Source organism: Schistocerca cancellata, chromosome 7 (assembly GCF_023864275.1).
Source record: "Schistocerca cancellata isolate TAMUIC-IGC-003103 chromosome 7, iqSchCanc2.1, whole genome shotgun sequence".
NCBI lineage: Eukaryota > Metazoa > Arthropoda > Insecta > Orthoptera > Acrididae > Schistocerca > Schistocerca cancellata.
Window position 1 is genome coordinate 297,901,653 of NC_064632.1, and position 6,976 is coordinate 297,908,628.

The window sequence follows — 6,976 nt, forward strand, 5'->3', positions numbered from 1 at the left end:
CCACCAGCAAGAACCGCTGGGGCGACCGAGCAGCAGACGGCGTAGTGGCGCAGAGTGCCGGGCGGCGGCGCATCCTCAATGCACACAGTCCTCAATCGGACCAGCACACTGCAGATGTCCACCGCGCTTCGCACCGGGCCCACGAGGACCCACTTTGGCCGCACGGCGCCGCGCGCAGCGTACGCCAGCGCGCAACTGCACCGCCTGCCGCGTCCGTCGGCCGGCGCGCCTGCCACTGGGCGCCCCCACCAGCCGGCTGTAGCGCGTGCGCCCTCGCACCGCGCGGTCTGTACGCCGGGCGGCCCCCCTCACTGGCCGGGGACAGTCCCACCACACCCACTGACTGTCAACTTTCCTCTGTAGCATGTCGCAGATGTGGGACGCGGTGCAACATGCTATCACATTGTGTGAGAAGAGACGACTACATCTGAATACACGCGCCACTACATCAACAGACGGCTCATGCTGATAGCCATCCAGGGCGTCCATTCCTCCCACAAGTCTGTATGGCGTATCACACTGCAATGCAGCTCCTATGGGGCGACGACACGTAGCTGAGTGCACAACATTTGGACCGTATGGTTCGCCGTTGTTGGGCGCAGTCGTTGTACGGTCACACATGTGCCACAGTGTATCATTCAGTACATAAGGACCGATGGGCAGTACAGTGTGTGGGTTAGGCGTACGACATCAGCTGACAGTGGACACAGGCCGTACCACGACGTAGACTGAGTGCTTCGGCATGCGAATGCCAGTGAACAGCTGCGAAGGCCATTGAACACGCAAGCACGTGACTGACCAGCTTGCGAAAGCAGTGGGGAAGGGTGAGGGCGATGTACGTCCCGCTGTCGTCCACATTACAGTGTATAGCGGGATCATGTAAAAAGTAAGCAACACTTGCGAAGTGTTGAACATGACACGATACACAAGGGACCGCGCAGTGCGAGTAGCGAACTATATTGAGAGGGTTGCGGTTAGACAACACTAAATTAATTTAACGTCTCATGTGCCAATTACAGAGCAGGTTAAAGCGCAACGTGGGTTAGGTTAAGGCGCAACGTGGGTTAGGTTAAGGCGCAACGTGGGTTAGGTTAAGGCGCAACGTGGGTTAGGTTAAGGCGCAACGTGGGTTAGGTTAAGGCGCAACGTGGGTTAGGTTAAGGCGCAACGGGGGTTAGGTTAAGGCGCAACGGGGGTTAGGTTAAGGCGCAACGGGGGTTAGGTTAAGGCGCAACGGGGGTTAGGTTAAGGCGCAACGGGGGTTAGGTTAAGGCGCAGCGGGGGTTAGGTTAAGGCGCAACGGGGGTTAGGTTAAGGCGCAACGGGGGTTAGGTTAAGGCGCAACGGGGGTTAGGTTAAGGCGCAACGGGGGTTAGGTTAAGGCGCAACGGGGGTTAGGTTAAGGCGCAACGGGGGTTAGGTTAAGGCGCAACGGGGGTTAGGTAAAGGCGCAACGGGGGTTAGGTAAAGGCGCAACGGGGGTTAGGTAAAGGCGCAACGGGGGTTAGGTAAAGGCGCAACGGGGGTTAGGTAAAGGCGCAACGGGGGTTAGGTAAAGGCGCAACGGGGGTTAGGTAAAGGCGCAACGGGGGTTAGGTAAAGGCGCAACGGGGGTTAGGTAAAGGCGCAACGGGGGTTAGGTAAAGGCGCAACGGGGGTTAGGTAAAGGCGCAACGGGGGTTAGGTAAAGGCGCAACGGGGGTTAGGTAAAGGCGCAACGGGGGTTAGGTAAAGGCGCAACGGGGGTTAGGTAAAGGCGCAACGGGGGTTAGGTAAAGGCGCAACGGGGGTTAGGTAAAGGCGCAACGGGGGTTAGGTAAAGGCGCAACGGGGGTTAGGTAAAGGCGCAACGGGGGTTAGGTAAAGGCGCAACGGGGGTTAGGTAAAGGCGCAACGGGGGTTAGGTAAAGGCGCAACGGGGGTTAGGTAAAGGCGCAACGGGGGTTAGGTAAAGGCGCAACGGGGGTTAGGTAAAGGCGCAACGGGGGTTAGGTAAAGGCGCAACGGGGGTTAGGTAAAGGCGCAACGGGGGTTAGGTAAAGGCGCAACGGGGGTTAGGTAAAGGCGCAACGGGGGTTAGGTAAAGGCGCAACGGGGGTTAGGTAAAGGCGCAACGTGGGTCGGACTGCGGTGCAGAGTGGGTCGGACTGCGGTGCAGAGTGGGTCGGACTGCGGTGCAGAGTGGGTCGGACTGCGGTGCAGAGTGGGTCGGACTGCGGTGCAGAGTGGGTCGGACTGCGGTGCAGAGTGGGTCGGACTGCGGTGCAGAGTGGGTCGGACTGCGGTGCAGAGTGGGTCGGACTGCGGTGCAGAGTGGGTCGGACTGCGGTGCAGAGTGGGTCGGACTGCGGTGCAGAGTGGGTCGGACTGCGGTGCAGAGTGGGTCGGACTGCGGTGCAGAGTGGGTCGGACTGCGGTGCAGAGTGGGTCGGACTGCGGTGCAGAGTGGGTCGGACTGCGGTGCAGAGTGGGTCGGACTGCGGTGCAGAGTGGGTCGGACTGCGGTGCAGAGTGGGTCGGACTGCGGTGCAGAGTGGGTCGGACTGCGGTGCAGAGTGGGTCGGACTGCGGTGCAGAGTGGGTCGGACTGCGGTGCAGAGTGGGTCGGACTGCGGTGCAGAGTGGGTCGGACTGCGGTGCAGAGTGGGTCGGACTGCGGTGCAGAGTGGGTCGGACTGCGGTGCAGAGTGGGTCGGACTGCGGTGCAGAGTGGGTCGGACTGCGGTGCAGAGTGGGTCGGACTGCGGTGCAGAGTGGGTCGGACTGCGGTGCAGAGTGGGTCGGACTGCGGTGCAGAGTGGGTCGGACTGCGGTGCAGAGTGGGTCGGACTGCGGTGCAGAGTGGGTCGGACTGCGGTGCAGAGTGGGTCGGACTGCGGTGCAGAGTGGGTCGGACTGCGGTGCAGAGTGGGTCGGACTGCGGTGCAGAGTGGGTCGGACTGCGGTGCAGAGTGGGTCGGACTGCGGTGCAGAGTGGGTCGGACTGCGGTGCAGAGTGGGTCGGACTGCGGTGCAGAGTGGGTCGGACTGCGGTGCAGAGTGGGTCGGACTGCGGTGCAGAGTGGGTCGGACTGCGGTGCAGAGTGGGTCGGACTGCGGTGCAGAGTGGGTCGGACTGCGGTGCAGAGTGGGTCGGACTGCGGTGCAGAGTGGGTCGGACTGCGGTGCAGAGTGGGTCGGACTGCGGTGCAGAGTGGGTCGGACTGCGGTGCAGAGTGGGTCGGACTGCGGTGCAGAGTGGGTCGGACTGCGGTGCAGAGTGGGTCGGACTGCGGTGCAGAGTGGGTCGGACTGCGGTGCAGAGTGGGTCGGACTGCGGTGCAGAGTGGGTCGGACTGCGGTGCAGAGTGGGTCGGACTGCGGTGCAGAGTGGGTCGGACTGCGGTGCAGAGTGGGTCGGACTGCGGTGCAGAGTGGGTCGGACTGCGGTGCAGAGTGGGTCGGACTGCGGTGCAGAGTGGGTCGGACTGCGGTGCAGAGTGGGTCGGACTGCGGTGCAGAGTGGGTCGGACTGCGGTGCAGAGTGGGTCGGACTGCGGTGCAGAGTGGGTCGGACTGCGGTGCAGAGTGGGTCGGACTGCGGTGCAGAGTGGGTCGGACTGCGGTGCAGAGTGGGTCGGACTGCGGTGCAGAGTGGGTCGGACTGCGGTGCAGAGTGGGTCGGACTGCGGTGCAGAGTGGGTCGGACTGCGGTGCAGAGTGGGTCGGACTGCGGTGCAGAGTGGGTCGGACTGCGGTGCAGAGTGGGTCGGACTGCGGTGCAGAGTGGGTCGGACTGCGGTGCAGAGTGGGTCGGACTGCGGTGCAGAGTGGGTCGGACTGCGGTGCAGAGTGGGTCGGACTGCGGTGCAGAGTGGGTCGGACTGCGGTGCAGAGTGGGTCGGACTGCGGTGCAGAGTGGGTCGGACTGCGGTGCAGAGTGGGTCGGACTGCGGTGCAGAGTGGGTCGGACTGCGGTGCAGAGTGGGTCGGACTGCGGTGCAGAGTGGGTCGGACTGCGGTGCAGAGTGGGTCGGACTGCGGTGCAGAGTGGGTCGGACTGCGGTGCAGAGTGGGTCGGACTGCGGTGCAGAGTGGGTCGGACTGCGGTGCAGAGTGGGTCGGACTGCGGTGCAGAGTGGGTCGGACTGCGGTGCAGAGTGGGTCGGACTGCGGTGCAGAGTGGGTCGGACTGCGGTGCAGAGTGGGTCGGACTGCGGTGCAGAGTGGGTCGGACTGCGGTGCAGAGTGGGTCGGACTGCGGTGCAGAGTGGGTCGGACTGCGGTGCAGAGTGGGTCGGACTGCGGTGCAGAGTGGGTCGGACTGCGGTGCAGAGTGGGTCGGACTGCGGTGCAGAGTGGGTCGGACTGCGGTGCAGAGTGGGTCGGACTGCGGTGCAGAGTGGGTCGGACTGCGGTGCAGAGTGGGTCGGACTGCGGTGCAGAGTGGGTCGGACTGCGGTGCAGAGTGGGTCGGACTGCGGTGCAGAGTGGGTCGGACTGCGGTGCAGAGTGGGTCGGACTGCGGTGCAGAGTGGGTCGGACTGCGGTGCAGAGTGGGTCGGACTGCGGTGCAGAGTGGGTCGGACTGCGGTGCAGAGTGGGTCGGACTGCGGTGCAGAGTGGGTCGGACTGCGGTGCAGAGTGGGTCGGACTGCGGTGCAGAGTGGGTCGGACTGCGGTGCAGAGTGGGTCGGACTGCGGTGCAGAGTGGGTCGGACTGCGGTGCAGAGTGGGTCGGACTGCGGTGCAGAGTGGGTCGGACTGCGGTGCAGAGTGGGTCGGACTGCGGTGCAGAGTGGGTCGGACTGCGGTGCAGAGTGGGTCGGACTGCGGTGCAGAGTGGGTCGGACTGCGGTGCAGAGTGGGTCGGACTGCGGTGCAGAGTGGGTCGGACTGCGGTGCAGAGTGGGTCGGACTGCGGTGCAGAGTGGGTCGGACTGCGGTGCAGAGTGGGTCGGACTGCGGTGCAGAGTGGGTCGGACTGCGGTGCAGAGTGGGTCGGACTGCGGTGCAGAGTGGGTCGGACTGCGGTGCAGAGTGGGTCGGACTGCGGTGCAGAGTGGGTCGGACTGCGGTGCAGAGTGGGTCGGACTGCGGTGCAGAGTGGGTCGGACTGCGGTGCAGAGTGGGTCGGACTGCGGTGCAGAGTGGGTCGGACTGCGGTGCAGAGTGGGTCGGACTGCGGTGCAGAGTGGGTCGGACTGCGGTGCAGAGTGGGTCGGACTGCGGTGCAGAGTGGGTCGGACTGCGGTGCAGAGTGGGTCGGACTGCGGTGCAGAGTGGGTCGGACTGCGGTGCAGAGTGGGTCGGACTGCGGTGCAGAGTGGGTCGGACTGCGGTGCAGAGTGGGTCGGACTGCGGTGCAGAGTGGGTCGGACTGCGGTGCAGAGTGGGTCGGACTGCGGTGCAGAGTGGGTCGGACTGCGGTGCAGAGTGGGTCGGACTGCGGTGCAGAGTGGGTCGGACTGCGGTGCAGAGTGGGTCGGACTGCGGTGCAGAGTGGGTCGGACTGCGGTGCAGAGTGGGTCGGACTGCGGTGCAGAGTGGGTCGGACTGCGGTGCAGAGTGGGTCGGACTGCGGTGCAGAGTGGGTCGGACTGCGGTGCAGAGTGGGTCGGACTGCGGTGCAGAGTGGGTCGGACTGCGGTGCAGAGTGGGTCGGACTGCGGTGCAGAGTGGGTCGGACTGCGGTGCAGAGTGGGTCGGACTGCGGTGCAGAGTGGGTCGGACTGCGGTGCAGAGTGGGTCGGACTGCGGTGCAGAGTGGGTCGGACTGCGGTGCAGAGTGGGTCGGACTGCGGTGCAGAGTGGGTCGGACTGCGGTGCAGAGTGGGTCGGACTGCGGTGCAGAGTGGGTCGGACTGCGGTGCAGAGTGGGTCGGACTGCGGTGCAGAGTGGGTCGGACTGCGGTGCAGAGTGGGTCGGACTGCGGTGCAGAGTGGGTCGGACTGCGGTGCAGAGTGGGTCGGACTGCGGTGCAGAGTGGGTCGGACTGCGGTGCAGAGTGGGTCGGACTGCGGTGCAGAGTGGGTCGGACTGCGGTGCAGAGTGGGTCGGACTGCGGTGCAGAGTGGGTCGGACTGCGGTGCAGAGTGGGTCGGACTGCGGTGCAGAGTGGGTCGGACTGCGGTGCAGAGTGGGTCGGACTGCGGTGCAGAGTGGGTCGGACTGCGGTGCAGAGTGGTTACAGTAGACAATGTGGTAAGGGATGGTGTGTTGGGGGGGGGGGGCGGGCGAGATTCTTTGACAGTGACCATAGTAAGTGGATGCCCGAGGCAGCGTCAGTATGTCACAGGAGGTATGTCATGTCAGGATGCACTTTTGGCTCATGACATGCGACGCTAGAGGTCGGTGCTTGTGGCAAGGTAGTGGGAGACCTGTGTGTTTCAATCCTGCCATTGTTTCTGTGCTGTAACACGAGGCAGTGTGGTGATGTTGGGTGCACCCCTGTGTAGGACATGAGCGGGTGTTGGTGGCTCATCTGAGCAATTGTGGTTGTCGGAAGAGTGGGATATTCTGTTTTATGATCGGACCTCCCGGTCTTGTTATCTTAGTGCGGATGGTGTAATGTGGCGGGGAGGATGCATTGCATGTTGGTCCATGCTGGTGCTTACATATTGTATCTGTGTCTGTTACAGGCAGAGAGTAGTGTGGGATAGAGTGTCTGGCTGACGTGTGGTTCATATTGTGTGCACAGACTTTCAGCATGTATAGGGACATTCGCATATATCATCTATCTATGTGGCCCTGCAGCATTTATTAAGCAGTGCTGTGAGGCGACTGAACTACTAGTTAAGTACTGATGTACAGCAGAATGTTTGCCTTCTACCAAAGGACGAGTATCGACTCTACCCCAGTGGTCTTGGAAAACGCCCCCCCCCACACAGTCGCCGTTGTGCGGGGTATGGACCGTCTATATTCTGAGAGGAGCACTATTTGCCACAGGGCGTCTGGTCTCACGTCCTGCAGTGCAGTGCCTCCAGGGAACCGCGC